The sequence below is a fragment of the Taeniopygia guttata genome, chromosome 1 (assembly GCF_048771995.1).
Source record: "Taeniopygia guttata chromosome 1, bTaeGut7.mat, whole genome shotgun sequence".
NCBI classification, from domain to species: domain Eukaryota; kingdom Metazoa; phylum Chordata; class Aves; order Passeriformes; family Estrildidae; genus Taeniopygia; species Taeniopygia guttata.
The window spans coordinates 106,630,587-106,645,397 of record NC_133024.1 but is presented as its reverse complement, the minus strand read 5'-3'; the positions used below and the strand labels follow the sequence as shown (position 1 = coordinate 106,645,397).

Genomic DNA, 14,811 nt, shown 5'->3' with positions numbered 1-14,811 from the left:
AGAATGGTATCAAGTTGATTAAGCAGGGCTTGCCCTTCCCAAATCCACGCTGGCTGGGCCTGATCCCCTGGTGTCCCATACTTGTTGTTTGTGATGACACTCCAGATGATTTGCTCCATGACCTTCACTGGCACCAGTATCAGACAGACAGGGCTTAATTCCTTGGATCTTCACTCTAACCCTTGTAGATGGGCATCATGTTGAATTCCTGTCTCCTGGGGCCTCCCTGGTTAGCCAGGACTGCTGGTAAATGATGGAAAGCAGCTCAGTGAGCTCTTCTGCCACATCCCTCAGTACCTTTGGGTGGATCCCATCTGGCCCCACAGACTTGTGCGTGCCTAAGTAGTTGCTAAAAGGTAACAACAGAGTATTGACCACTTGCCTTGAGATTATGGAGGCTTCATTCCACTCCCCATCCCTGCCTTCCAGGTCTGAGTGGCTGGGCACCCAGAGAACAACTGGCTTTACTATTGAATAGTGAGGCAAAGACATTAAATACCTCATCCTCACATTTTGTAACTATGTTTTCCACCACATCCAATAAAGGATGAAGATTTATAATGATTTTGACCTTTCTCTTACCAGAATCAGGGACTGGTATATTTGCTTTTTTGCAGAAGTTTTTGATTATCTTCATGTGCCAGTGTGAATGGAACCATTTCTGTTGATTCTCTAATAGAATTTTTTCTCATTCATAATGACATTTTACAATTTTTCCACGTTAGGTTTGGTAGACTGACATGTGTCATCATTTATCAGGGTCTAGGTAAAGACAACTTTGCATTTAAAAAGTATTAATGTATAAAAATCTTTATGCTGGAAGTATATTTAAATACCTTGGATGTATATATGAGACAACACAGAAACTTAGAGTCAGTTGACATTACTCACTGCCAGAAGTAGAACATTAACTTATAAGGAAGATAAATACTGTGCTGCATTTTCACTTGTTGTGTCTCTATAGCTTCCTGCCACAGGCTAATTTCCACATCTTCCAGCTGAGCCATTCAATTTCAGAGCTGTGATGGCAGAAATTAAAAATCAGCTTTCACTGCCTTTTTTGTTTACTTAGACAAACAGGCAAAACATAAAAACAAAAAGTGATTTTCCTCTTCCAAGCAAAGCATTTGAGTGCAAGCTTGCTTTACATTGACCTCACTGAGACAGAAATTCTTAAGAGCTTTGATTTGAGGCCTCTGTTCCTAATCCGTGTTGAATGCAAATTTCTTATTGACTGAAGTGGTGTAGGAGACAACTCTTAATCTCTCACGAAAATACTACAGAAATAGCTTGAAACACTGCGGAAAGCTTCTCTGTGCTTATGCAGCTATATAATCTTGGGCCATTACTTTAAAATATGACAACATTTTGTTTTTATAGTGGAAGCTACAGAAGCAGTTCTGCCTATTGCTCACATAAATGGAAAATAATTGTGAGCAGTATTGTGTCTTTGTTCTGCTGGTTCCCTGGATTATTACCTCTACTTTCAGGCTAAAAATCTTGAAGACTATTCCAAATTAACATATTTCTTGGTAATTGTCTGTTCTTTGTTAACCTGATTTTACATAAATGCTTTTTAAAATGTATTTCAGATATTGGTGCAACACTATAACCATGACTTTGTCATGCCTAGATCAAAAATCCAATGCTGTCAATGAAAACCTCCTCTGACAGAGTGAATAAACACTTTCTATGATTCTACTGAATGTAGGAACATATTATGGCATGAACCTGCAAGACCTGAAGCGTGCATCAGTTATCCTTGTCACCAGCACTAGTGCAGAATTGCAAACAGAGAATTGAAAAGAGAATTGAAAATTATTCAATTCTTAAACCTGGAACATATTCAGGAAGATGTCATGCTAGACAGAAGGATACCTGATTGAATCGACATTTTCCTTTGAAGTGGCAGTGCAGTTTCAAATCAAGTTCCTTGACTATCCCTCATTCCTGCTTTGCTCTCCTGGTGTCTGGGAATGAGCCTCTGCAGAGGAAGCCAAACAAATCCTGCCTCAGGTGTGCATCCCACTGCACTTCTAGTTCTCTTTTAGGATATAAAGCTTCCAACCACTGCTACTTTGCACTGCTGCTTGACTGATGCATGGAGAGAGGGCATTCAGTCCTGATGGCCAAACTAAGCCTAGTCTGAAGTAAAATTTGGAAGACTGTGTATAGTGATGAAATAATGTTCTCAACACCAACATCTGTTTGCTAATCCATTCCTATGAAGTTGATGATTCCCTAATATAAGGATAGCCTTGATAAGGCTTTAGTTTTGTTAAAAATGTTTCTTTTGCAAGTCTTTACCAAATATCTGTACTCTTTGTAAAATAACAAAGAAAAAAAAAAAACTTATAATGAGGCAGTAGATACCTGAACAACTTCACTGACAAAACAAATTAAATGGAACACAGTGAGGAAGTAACAGAATATTAGTTTCTAACAGATATGTTCATGGCATTTGCCATTGTCCTGCTCTTCCCAAACCAAAACAAATCCCAAACCAAACCTTGTACTAAATATATTACGATGTTCAGCAAGTCACTGGAAGTAATTACAGATAATGAATGAATATGGCATCTCAGTTTGCATCTTGACCTAGTTCCTAATACAAAGTAGTCTCTTGCAGTGCTGTTCTCTGAGAAGGGAGGTGTGTGGGCCTTTAGCATGTCTTATCCCACTTATGTAGATATTCAGAAAAGGAGAGCTCATGTATTCCGTATAATCAACAGATATTAATTTCTTAAAGGAACTTGTGCATCTCCATTACAATAACTTAGAAATATGCAGATTAAACAAATGGAAAGCTTCTGATATAGATAATACCATTCCATAAGTTTGGTAATTTCCTCATATTCTCTTTGCATTGAAATATAAGATAATAGAAATCAAAATTGAAGTGTGAAATTTTCTGAAATAAGTGATATAGCAGTTGTCTGCTCTAACTTGCATGACAGGCACTCACTGCAAGCTTTGTGCAATCCTTCCCTCTGGCTTTGCATATGCTTCCAGTTCTCCCTGCTATTTTGTGCTCTCACCCTCTTGGATGTGTTTTGTTGAAATACCAATTAAAATAAGAGTTAAACTCAGATTCTCAAACACATTCAGGGCCTAAATCACTGGAAGTTAATCCCTTATGTAGTTGCCAGTCTGGTCTGCATTGCCTGCATTGCTGTTTCACATGGACTTTTTTTCCCATAGAAAACATAGTGAATAGAAAGTGATGAAATGGCCCAGATTCAGAGACAATCTATTTTCGTTGTGATGTCTTCACATCCCAGAGAATTCATCAAGACATCATTTATATGCCTCTTTTGTTATGATCTTGAATATAAACAACCCAAACACAGCTCTAAAAAAATATTTTCATCAATCTGCTTGCTAATAAAGCTTGCAAGTTACTGTATTTATAAAATCAATATCCAATGATGTTGTGCAATAGGACATTAAATATGGCACAGCTTTGGCTGTACAGCACAATATAAATACACTATTATGTGTCTGGTGTAATACCTTGTTTAATCTCTGGTGTCATTAGGAATGCCCTAAGGGTTGTGCAGCTCCACAAACTGGATCTCAGAAATGTGCAGCTGTGTTAGCAATTGTGCAGGTGTATGGAACATATGTAAGCATTATTGAAATCTAATGGAAAATGCACTGTAACCTAAACTGGCAATGCTAATAGATCAATTGATTGCTCTTTGCCTTGTTTTCCCCTTCCCAGCTTTTGCACAAAGGGCTCCCTCTTCCTGTGTGAGTGTCAGGGTTCACCTGGAGACCTTGGGCTTTATATGAGCATTGGTACTATGTACATCTTCCAGTGTGCAGAGAAGAAAAAACCTTTAAGTACAAGAAAAAGTAGCACATTAGATAAGCTCAGAAATGTTAGATAAATCAGTGGTGCAGTCTTTGTTCATGCATTTGCTGCTGCTTTTCCACCTGGAAAATAATATAGCAGAATTGGAGTACATTTGTGCATGTCAAAGAAAATGAAAAATGAATCAATGAAAACAGCCAGAGAGGAGTTTTAGATTAGGATTGATTACTTGGAAAAAAACCCAATAACAAGCCTGAAAAAATACATATAAAATGACAAATGACATGGTGAAAAGAAAGTAGGGGCTTCCTTTCTTCTTCTTTTGCTGTGCAAAAAAAGGTGAAAGACTGTTATATGAGAAGCAGGAAATTTCAGCATGATAAAGCAAACTCATCTCCATACAGTATGCAACTAGAGTAGGGAACCATTACCACAGGAAATTAAGGACACCGGCTCTCCTGAAGCAATCAGTAAAGGTATATAGGTATCAAGGGTATGATGATAGCGTTTTGAAAAAGGATATTAATCCTCTTCTATCAGGACATAAGACACTAGAGTGTACCTAATAAGATTCCCACACCATTTCTGCTGCATATTTCTTCTAATTCCTTACTCAATGTGATCCCTTGAGAATCTAAAGCCCCCTGTTCAGAGGTGTGACAGAAAGCCAGCCTTCTGCAAGAAGTGCATTTTATTATTCCATCATTTGGCATTTATTGCTCGTGCAAATGCCTCTCATTGCAGAGCTGCAGCACAGCCAGCTGCGTTTCATGGTGGGGTTGATTCAGCAGCACTTTACTGACAAGGTGTGCTGCTCCTGTTTAACCTGCATGCTTCAAACTGGAGAAGTCGTGAAAGACTCGCGACTCTCCTGCTCAAAACTCATTTCAGCTGATTGTATTGAAGCCATATGCCCAGGGCTGTACATAAATGTGAATTCAGGATTTGTCCTGAGCATCCAAAAAATAATCACTTGTGTTTAAATTTCTTCTTGTTTGTTCCTTCCTGTATTTTGTACAATTTTCAGAGGACAGTAGCTGTCATTCTGTGTACTATGCCCTGAAAGTCATGAGGAAGAGAATGCACAGGATTTTGCTGTTAATGGCATTTTAGTTTCTACAAGTAGAAAAACATTATTTACCAAAGGAAGAGAAATGAATAATCTCCCTTTGCTATGTGAAGGTCATAATCTTGACTCCATAACTGAAGAGTTATTCACATTTTTTTTCTGAAGTCTCTATCTGATTTAAATTTTGTGCAGTTTAATTATTTAGTATTTAAATATATTATACAGATTTGAATTATTACATAAAAGACACGTGCAAATCCCTTCAGAAGAAACCTGTGTATTTTCCTTTGATTCATTCTGCAGTCAGTGAACTGCTGCTTTACTGTCTTGGTCTGATGCTTGTATAGACAATTTGGAATTTATACAATAAAAATAAGTTTCAGTGCACTTTCGTCCCAGATTTTCTCTTCAATATGAGGTTTAATGGAAAAAATTATTTAGGATCTGAATTTGTTGTGTGCAAGCAGAATGGGAAAAATTATTATCCTTGGTGATACAGTAAGGTCAACAACACCTGGTATAATAGAAATGGTTATTTCTATCAAACTGTTTCCTAGAATATCTCCGAAATGTTATTTATTATTAAAAATTATTACAGTCATGTCTATTTGCATTCTTCAAACTTCCTGGGGGTAATCTTCTGATATCCTCCAGCCCTTCAAAGTCCTTATTTCTCATTGTGCATAACCTAAAAAGTTTGCTGCAGGAGAAAAATAACAGAGCCATCAAACTCCCCAGTTCCCCAGTGAGCATTGCTGGTGTATTGTGCAGTTCTGTCACTGCTTCTGGTTGCTGAGACTTCTTCTAATTTCAGTTATAGCAGAAATAGCAGGGTTTGTTTTTTTTTCCTGAAGATTGATTGCAGAGAAGAGCTCTCAATGGCTTCATAGTATTCCAACTGACAAGCAATTGCAATGCAAAAGGAGCACACACAATGGCACCAGAGGTGTGCAGTGGTGGCAGCAACCTGGCCATAACAACATATTGCACAGATTTTTATTTGTAAGACTTCTGCCAGTGCAAGGTCAGAAACAAAATACCAACAAGAAGCCTCTAGGATAGATGGCTACAGCTTTAAAAAATTCTGATAAAGTGGAATGCCATTCAATATGTGATGTGTACCACACAACCAATTGTTCTCCAGCAGACTCTGTTGTTATATGCGGAACAGGAAATATTAGGTAGAATAAGGCCCTAAAAATCTTTAAAAAATATACCTATGTAGTAACAATTTAAGATGACAATGAAGAATACTATTTCCCAGTGTAACAAAACCTCCCTGTCACACACAAAAAGTAAAATGCTATATTGGAATAGATAAAGTCAAAGGGCAGAAATATTGACATTGGCAGGTTATCTGGTGTCCACTTTTGTTCCTTCTTTTTCAAGTACCTGACATGATTTTTTTTTTTTCCAGATATGTGGTAAGAAAACTTTCTGGAATTGTAAAAACATATGAAATATAAAAAACCTTGAGCTAAAAAAGCAGATTATAAAGAATACCTTAAAAGCCGAGCTTTTAGAACAACTCATTGTAAACGAATGTATTTTTCAACATTTTCTGATAATTAGAAAACAGAGGTGAAATCTAATTCTTCATCTGGAAAAACAGAGGAACAGCTCTTTTTACCTCAGAGCATACGTGATGTCCTTGTTTCCTTATCAGCTGTGGGGAACGGTCATCTTCAATGTTCCTTAAAAAATTCACATCTAGTTGAGTGCATATCTAGCACTTTTGTTATTGAAGTTAGAGCTCTGATCTGGAAACAAGCTGGTGATCTCATCCTTCTAATAATATCTTTCACATACTAAATTATGTATAATTTCCCTTTGATTATGAATTTGAAAGCATATGCTTCTATGTTGTATTTGTGCTTATTGTGTTACATTCCCCTGAGTACTTTGCAAGCAAGATATAAAATCAACTATTAATTATTAGTATTGCAATTAGAGTAATCACAATGAAACTGAATATTACGGAGAGTGTAATGAGTATCAAAAAATTTGATAGGGAATATAGACCCAAGTTCTTATAGAGGTACATGTTCCTCAGCTGCCTGAAAATGTCTTTTCTGGAAAAAAAACTTCTTTTTGGTGACTGGCTGCCACTTTCAATGATTCTTGCAAATCAAGGGATTTTATAAATCAGAATGAGAGTGGTTATGTTGTTAAAGCATGACCAGAACACATAATGTTTTTTCTATCCTAATATTTTGTTCTTCTAACCTCTCCTGCTCCCATTTCCTCTCATAAATGTGCAACTGACAACGTCTAAAATCTGTTCAGGATCAAAGGCTTTGAATTGCTGCAACCATAATGCTTGGGCTTTGTCTCAGTCTTTGTCTTCTTATGCTATACTAAATTACTTCCTTGCTCTGTGTGGTGAAAGATGAGAAGAGCCTTCTCTTTCAGAACATAACTGGAAAGGGGAACATTTTAATTTTGCAGATGCCTGAACTACAGGATAAAGTAATTAAATATTTGCCAATAAAAAAAAAAATTGCAAAAAAAAGGAAACCAAATATCACAAGTTACTCTGGAAAATCCCAAACTCATCCAGGATTGCCAAAGCAAATACTTTCTAGTTTGAGTCTGGTAGTCAAGTCTCCGTGTATTCCCTTAGTATCCTGTCTTACAGAGCTTTTTGAGATCTTTGCAGAACAGTCTGGAATTCTTTGGTATTCTGGAGGAATACTTAACTAAATATTTTATTATTTGACAATTAAAATACAATTCCAAATTAAATATTTTCAGAAGGCAAAAACAGCCTATGAGTGCTTACTAATTTTATTAATAAATTTCCATTAAAAAAAGGGTAATTTGACATTCAAAAGGCAGTATCTTTGGCAGGGATGTACCTGCCTTCTCAAAGGTTCAAGTTAGTACCTCTTACTTTCAATGCAGTGACTTCTGGATGATTTTATAGCCCAGAACTCAGAGGAAAATGTGAGTCTATACCAAAGGCAAGATACTGCTGAGCATGACAGCCTCTGAGGTCACACCTGCTAAACCTGGGAGCAGAAAGCTGAGGGAAATTGAAGGGGGTGGGTGTGTAGGGATGTGTAAAGGAAAGGAGCTGGGCCCTAGATTCGTGGTAAGCACAATTTCCCACAACCAAGAAAGAGCTTTTGTTGTGTCTGTTAAATTCTGAAGGAGCTGAAATCTAGCAGCTGAGAACCTGTTCTTGAGAATGCTGGGGTGTGGATTCACTGCAATGCAGGGAGAGGTCTGTGTCTGACCAGGTGTGACAGCCTCAGGTGCTTACCCCAGAAAAATTTTCTGTGTCCATCGCTTCTGCCACAGAAAATTTTGTCCTGGGGAGGATATTTTTCAACCTTTGTTTTCCCTTGTTCTTTCTATGCCCGTGCTGCATCCCTGCAGAGAATGTCTGGAGAGCCCCTGTGGGAGCACTGGGCACACAGCCCTGAGTGGGGACCTTCAGAGGCCACAGGAAGAACATCACTGAGTAGGGGTAAAAAGGATCCCATGGCTTTGTACTCTGAGGTGCCAAAGTGTTTGGCAACTTCAAGACCTGCTTGAAGTGGTTCCAGAGTGAGGAAAGAATCAATACAGCGTAGGAGTAAAAATTTGTGTATGTTTGTGAGGGCAGCAATAGAAGTGTGATTATGTCTGACTTTCATATAGGTATTATTATTCATAATTTTTATTGACAAGGCAAGTAAGGAACCATGGCAACCAAGGGCAGCTTATAGAAAGCTATTTTTGCCTGTGTAGTGATTTCCCCCTCTCTTTTATTTTATTTCTCAATATATATATAACCTTTTCCAGAAAAATTGATTCCTCTGAATCAATGATTCCTCCTCCTACCTAACAGTGCCTTGGTAACCCCATCAGCCAAGAGAAACTTTTTCTGCATTTTCTGCATCATAACATGTCCGTGCTCCTAGATCCTCTTCTGTGAGATACATAAGATGAAACAAATATGAAAGGATGTTAATCTTCTGAAGAATTTGTACAGAAAAATTGTTTTCATAGTTGCATAATACGGTTGTCTATGCTTGTGGAGTTATTTATGAGCAGCCTGGAGAGTTTTACTTTGATGTGTGAGAGTATTTTGGCCTGTGAAATCTTCTGAAGTGGACACGAGAGTGTTAATGGAATAACTTGCATTAGGAAGGAAACATGAAAGTGGACTGTGATCTAGTTTGCCTCTTAAATCTGTGTAAGTGATGAGAAGAAATGCCCATGCTACCTCGAGCCTGATAAGGAAATGGGGTGATAAGTGTCAGCCGGGCTCCTGAGCTCAGTGGGCTTGAGCAGAGAGGGGCAAGAGGGGCCCACGGATTAGGAGAGCCCAGCAAATAAGATCTTTCAGACACAATAGTCCAGGTATGGGAAAGGGGGAGGCAATAACACATTTCCTTGACTTTTGCCCTGGTTAAAATGTTCTGCCAGAATGTCAGACTTAGATTTAAACTGCAGAAGAGGCATGTATGCAGAGCTGCACAAGTGTCTGTCTGTGCCTGACCAACCCCTCTTCCTGCAGACACACACCTTGGGCTGTGTGCTGGTGCTCTGCCCACCTGTGAGCTGCAGATCTGCTCCAGAGTGCTTGAGAACCCCTCCGGGTGATGAGCACAAGATAAATTGTATTTCTATTGATGCTTTCTTCCTGTAAGCCAAAGGACTGCTTATAAGGTACTATCTAGGCTGGATATGAAAAGTTTCAAACTTTCACATTATCAGTTGATAGACAAAATCTTGCTCAGTGAGAAAAGCTAAACTAGGGCTGAAATGGTATTTGAAGGAAAAGGCAGTTCAGAAAGAAGTTCCTATCCAGCAAAACAGCTTAATTTTGTCTATTTGGCTTCTCTGCTTTTGAAATGGGGTATTTCTATTATTATTCACAGATTTTAATGCATAAATATTATCTGATGATTGGGAAAGGAAATTGCTTTTGGTAGAGCAAGTGAATGGAAAAGGGTAGAGGACTACCACTGATAAAGAGGCAAAGAGGCTTTGCTGTGAACATGGAGGAGGAAATACTCCAAAAGAAACAGAAGAGAATTATCTACAGGTTCCTGTGACACTGGAACAGGGCACACTGAATGAGGCTGCTGGATCAAACTGGACCTGTGTTCAGACAGAGGATACTGGTGAAAACAGCATTCAGACCATCCATATATGCTGCTGCATTTCAGAAGATACCAAAGGGTCAAAAGTCCATTGTGGAAGTTCTATAGGCATGTTGCACAGATGCAGTGGAAAGGCCAGATCAATTCTTAGAAATCCTGAAAAATAAGAAATAAAAATTATATGAGGTTGGGACTCCAAAGGGATGGAAAATGAGTTCAAAAACAAAGGGAGACTGGAGACACACATAAAAGCTGTGTTGTGAGTAATGAACTGGGAGAAAAGAAAGCACACTAAATTTGTATTTGTGCATGTGTAATAATGCTACTTTTTCCATGAGGTACTTAGAGGCCCAGTATGCAAACAAGTGGCATTCTGTAATCAATAAAGTAAACCAAAAATTAAAAAATGCAATATTTCAGTCAGCTGTACCACTGCTGGCCTCCTTATTCTGTTTTGATTTGCATAGGTTAGACCACCAGGGCAAGGAATACAACTCCTGTGCTGATCAGATATTACAGCAGTAGGCAGCATTGTTTTTGCTGCTGGCCATGATGCTGCAGAGAGTGTTTAGCACACCCAGGCCATTCCATCCCTGCTGGCCCCAGTGCCAGAGAACATTCCATGGTACGCTCACGTGAATATAGGCACAGTGCCAATGCTGCAGACAGCTTAAAGCAGGGTATTTTGTTGTTGTTGCTGCTGATGCTCACTTCAGCCATCACATTAAAACAGTTTATTTAGATTGCTGCCAATTACTTCCATAAGAGTCTGGGAAAGGCAGAAAATTTACTACTGTGTTGATGCTGTGAAGGTTAAGAATTATTGACTTAAAATACAAGAAAGGAGGGTTAGGTTAACTACGAAGAAAATATTTTTGAAGGTAAGCAGAGAAAGTAGATCATATAAAAAAGGCTCAGGAGAGCTCTTCACCAGGGATTTTTTGAATACATTGGATATCTATCCGTCAAGGATAGCTAATCCTGCCCTCAGACAGAGACAGATGACTTCCAGATGTCTATTCCACTCTGTAGAGAGCAAGTCCATACCTGAATATTAAACAGGAAAAGCAAGGATGTGTCCCCAGCTATCCTATTGCACCAAGCAATGTGGGAGGATGAAATGAAGGGGACCAGGCTCACAGCTTTCCTACTGCTGCTTATCTCACCAGCACTCAGTGTGCCCAAGGCTCGGCAGGACAGACTTCTCCTCTCACCCAGGAGAGCTTTTTTTCATTTGTACATTCTATCATTATGTTAAAAAAAAAGCACACTTGGCTTCTGGAGGAGGTATGGATAAAGTGGAAGAGAAAAACATGATGTGATCATATAAATAAATACCATTTAATAATTTACAAGCTGGATATATGAGGTATAATCTGAATGCTTGACTTAGTAGCTGTAACATTGTTTTTGAGCCTGTACTTTAAAATTATTTCCTAATCTTATCCATTATTTCACCTCACATAAGAAATCCTTCAAATTCTGAAAATTCTGTTGTCTTATCCAGGTGTGATTATTAGTTTAATGATACAAAGTTGGTAATTTGTAATATTATTAAAGTGGATTTTCTGGACTCATCATCATCATCATCACTGGAGGCATGCACAGTTAGCCTTCTACAATGGCAGTGCCAATATGAGATGTCTTTATGATTGTGGAGTTGTAGCTGTGCACTTCCCTCACAATTCTTTCAAGAATGACTTTCATTTGTCTCAGGTTTGGATGAACATTTTCCCTCAAAAGACTACAGACAAAGCATGTCACTTGTGCTCACAGAGTGCATCAGGCCTCTAGTCTGGAAAGGGGATGAAGGCACCCCTAAAAGCAGGCAAGTGAGCAGTAGGATCAGACCCTAAGGCAAAAGTTAGCTGATGCACATCAAAGCAGCTTGCTGGGCTGAGCCAGCACCTCATTTCACAAGTGTCAGGGAATGAGCAAGTTTTGTAGAAAAACTTGAGCCCTGATTCTGTGTGGCGTTTCAAAAAGTGACTCAGAGTTGAGTGCTTCCCTGTGTCATTAATGGTCTTGGTTCTGGGGGTAATTTTTCATTTTTTTCTTGCATTCTGTCATAGCACAAAAGCAACACTTGAAGAGAATCCTTGGGGGAAGAAGTCTACTCTTATTTCTTGAAGATTTGTGCATTCAAACAGAAGGTGGAGAACAGGCATAAACAATTTTAGTCTGTCATTTCAGATATTATGTCAAATGTTTACGGCCACATTTCTCAAATGCCTTTATATCATAAAGAAACAGAGTTGAGCCAGACACTGAAAGAAAAGCTCACCTGACAGCTATCATCTGGCCTCTAACTCTGCCTTTTGGCATCTAATGCAACATAGTAAGAGAAGGCATGCTACAATTCTACATAAATTTCACCAGCAACAAAGTTTTAAGGAAAAATACACCTATTTATAAATTAAACTTATTTCTCCCCCACGTTTTTTATCTTATTGTGGCCTGGTCCCTTTCTCCTATGAAACTTTGTCCACCACACCTTAAGTTTTGAAAATATGAGTGCTCATTTTTGAACTGTGGAAAAAAAATACTTTTCCTCTCTTTTGAAATGGTTAACAGAAATAGAAATTAGCTAAACTTCCTCCTTCAAAAGAACTCAGCAGTTTCTTGGAAAGGTCAATGTTTGGATTTTTAAAATGTAATTCAAGGAAATTTTGTTGTAAAACTTTCTGATGGTGGAATTCTTCTCTGTCCAGATTTCTTCAGCAATGTCCTCTGCAGATTACCTGTGAAGATTGTCCCTTCAAAAGAAACAATGTAAAAAATAAACTTTCTGATTCAGATGCAGTTTGTCCCTGATTGCAGTGACATAGATCAGCCTTTTTCATTGATTGTTTGATTCATTGGACTTGCCAAGCTAGCATTGATTATAGAGACTGAACTTGATTTTTTTTCTCACATGTCATAGCCCATATTATTTATGCAACTCAGTGAACTCATTTAGATAAGACTGTAGAGGTGTGACATTAGCATACTCCAATATCAAGAGAACAACAGTGATTATATATCAGACTTGAGAGTGCTTTATTACTATCTGGGGAAAGAAGGAGCACAAGTACATACTTGAGACCCAAACTGAAAGTTCTGGTTGACATTTCTCTCCTTCCACCTCCTACTGCATATATGGAAATCCTTGTAACAGTGGGGGAACATGTGAGATGCCATAATAATACTGGTAATGAAAATAAGAACATAAGTGTTGAGAAAAGGTGTTGTCAAACAAGTGCAGGTTCTCAAACTTCTCTGCATAATTTACAATTTGTGTTTTTCTTTTCTAAGTGAGGACTTTGCCTGTGTGCAGAGAACTCCCACACATCTGTCCACATCTTGAACACTGAATATAGAGCTTAAGAGGTATTTTAATGTGGGGTTTTCTAAGTAGTGGAACAGTGGAGAAAAGGCAAATGACTTAGAAACAGCCTCAGGTATCCTATAAACAGAGATATGTTTGAATGTGATTTTTTTTTTTTTTGTTTTTGCTATTGCCATGTATCAGACCTGTTCAAAATAATTCATGCAGTCTCTTAAGTTGTTACCAGTCTCAGAAAGCAGTTTAGAGAGACCAAATAATCCATGGCTTAAATCTGGATAGCACTGTTGAATATCTGGATATTCACTGTCTGATTACAGCATTTGAAATGTGTTAGGGACGTCACATTGTGCTTTTATCCAGAGAACCCAATGGTAAAGCAAATAGCAGTATTTATGGCCAATAAATTAATTATGCTCAGTAGTGAATTAATAATGTAATGAAGAATTCATTAAATTTTTTAGTGAAGATCATCTTTAATGTTTGAGTCCTCCTCTCATTTTGTTTCACTATTCCCCACTGTGACCTAGACTTCCTTTGCAGGCACCTGAATGACTAGACAGCTCCATACCCTGAGCACAGGCTTTAAGATTTAGAAAAGATCTTAATCTAAGAAAATGTTAGGTCTTCTTTTTTAAGCATATTCCACATTGCAAAGCTCGTAAAAGAGATTTGCATTGTACAGTTTAATGATATCTGGTGGGAATACTTCACAGTAGACAGGTTTTCCCTCAGGTTTTCCATCCATGTTGAGTTTACATTTTCCTGATATGTTGCTTGTTTTGCTGTGTGCAGCATATTGGTCTATTCTATCTGCAGAGAAAAGACAAACTGCTCTTGAATTACCCTAAAGGAAAACAAATAGAAAAAAAAAATTGCTTTATCAAATACAAAAAGGAATTTAAAAACAAGGTGAGACCAAAGCGTGAAATCTGAGAGGAAATACTCTCCTCTCCAGTTTGGTGTTAATACCTAGCCCTTGGTAGTTCAGGAAGCTTCTTGTGTGAAATCTCTGCATTTCAGCAATGTTCCCCTGCATCCCTTCAACTCAGGATTCTTGTAAAGGCTGAAAAAAACAAAACAATCAACAACATTTGAGCATAATAAAGACCTTTGAATTGCAGAAACAGATGTCTAATGTCTTGCTTTTGAAGTTCAAGTCTACTAAATCAGGTTTAGATAAACCCCAAGGCTCAGGTTATTGTAACATTTGTAAACAGAGGAGACAGTATAATTTTTGCCATCAGTAGAAAGCCTGACTTATAAATTACCAGGATGGACAGGTAATTCTGGAAGTAGCTTCCATTTATGTGTGACTACATGGACTTTTTTTCAGAGACATCAGTGCTCTCACAATGACCATGTTGTTAACAATGCCAGTCCCATCCATTACACCCTGCACTCAGTGGCAAGATGTCACACTGTTAACATGTCATTACCTTACGGGACAAGTTTTATATGCTTTTTCTTCCCTCAAAGACCAAAAGAACCCTGAAGTATTCAA

General features: G+C 38.2%; 1 long non-coding RNA gene across 1 annotated transcript; it reads right to left on the bottom strand.

Moving 5' to 3' along the window:
- Positions 1 to 8,620: 8,620 nt before the first annotated feature.
- Positions 8,621 to 14,369, bottom strand: LOC115496842 (uncharacterized). The gene is made up of 2 exons (XR_012051525.1): positions 14,280 to 14,369; positions 8,621 to 10,138 (listed from the first exon to the last, which is right to left on the bottom strand). It is a non-coding gene; the product is annotated as an uncharacterized lncRNA (long non-coding RNA).
- Positions 14,370 to 14,811: the final 442 nt, after the last annotated feature.